This window comes from Cupressus sempervirens, chromosome 5 (assembly GCF_028749045.1).
Source record: "Cupressus sempervirens isolate cs-2001-9-10 chromosome 5, ASM2874904v1, whole genome shotgun sequence".
Taxonomy (NCBI): domain Eukaryota; kingdom Viridiplantae; phylum Streptophyta; class Pinopsida; order Cupressales; family Cupressaceae; genus Cupressus; species Cupressus sempervirens.
The window spans coordinates 887,100,391-887,101,889 of NC_143122.1; positions in this window are offsets into that span (position 1 = coordinate 887,100,391).

The following is a 1,499-nucleotide window of genomic DNA, read 5'->3' on the forward strand; positions in this document are numbered from 1 at the left end:
ATTATATCAGTTGTTAATTTTGCTGAGAACTACACATTGCAACCTCAAAATGAGACACAATCTCAGTATTACAACTCTATTCAAATTGTTATTTTTGTTCACATAACATATAGACATGCCCCTAATATTGTGGAAGATAATCGAAATATTATTAGAGAGTATCATTTTTATATGAGTGATGATAGATCTCACTCTCACGAGTTTGTACAACATTGTTTCAAGAATTATTTTGATTTCTTACATGAGCATGTAATTGCTATGGATAGACATATCATTTGGTCAGATAACTGTATAGGTCAATTCAAGAATGCTCACATGTTTTATTAGTTGTTAGGATGCACATAGAGAGAGGGGTGCCTCATATGTGGAGTTTTTTTGAGTCTAGCCATGGAAAAGTGGAACCTGATGGAGCGGGGGCATGTGTGAAGAGAGCTCTAGTCAAGGAGCAATTTGGATCATTTGGACACGAAAACTAGCTTGCTTTTGTCCTAGTTGTTTTCAATGTGATTGGGATCACTGTGAGTCAAGTGAGTGGGTGGACACATGGCCTCCACATTATCTTACTCCATTGTCTATCATATCCTCTATCAAAAATGATGACATGGAAAGTTCACTTGAGCATAACCATCTATTAGATCTACTTCAGCCAGGACATGTTTTTGCATTGGTTGCACCACAAGGGAATGATGAGAAATTTGATTATTGGTTAGCACGTTGTGTAAGAGGTAAACAAAAACTTGCACAACCAATCATAGATGATGATGGATTCACATATCCTACTGGTTCAGTGGTTGTCATTGGAACATGGCTACAAAAATACATGCTTAGAAGGAACATAATTTCATAAGTTGAAACATTCAATAAGTCACTTAAAATTTAGCTTATTGCTTTAGAAAATTCAAATCTTGAATGTAACGACTACATGAGCATTTTGGAAGGAAACTCTATAGTTTAATTTTATGAAATAAAAGGAACACTAGTGCAAAGCACCTAATAATTTTTCTTTTTTTGATGTAATAAGGTCTAGGGATAGATCTAATGATCTCCCTATGACCATCCACATTTGTAATGGACACAAGACCCCATGGTGCAACTATAAGCCTTGGCCATCAATTGGTCCAATAAAGTGGATTTTTGGTAAATTTCATGTTTTTAAGGTAAGTCTAGATTTTTAGAACATTATTAGGGTCCCTAGGATTTTGTAGAGTCTATTTTCAATCAAATTTGCAATAAAACTTGTCTTAGAGCAAAAATTGCAAAAAGTTGCTTAGCAACTTTTGCAATTTTCTTGACAACTTTTCAAAATCTAACTCCTAACGGCTAGACTATTTGAATTGTTAGTTCCATTAGCCTCAGGTGGGTGGGTGAACCCTAGTGAGACCCTTGTTCCAACTGCAAAGACCATCTATCATCTGTGGCCACCCCATAACGAGGAGTCCCCAAGGTTCTCTAAGTGTGATTTGAGGTGGATCTTCTGAGGGTCATAACTCAGAGCTCAT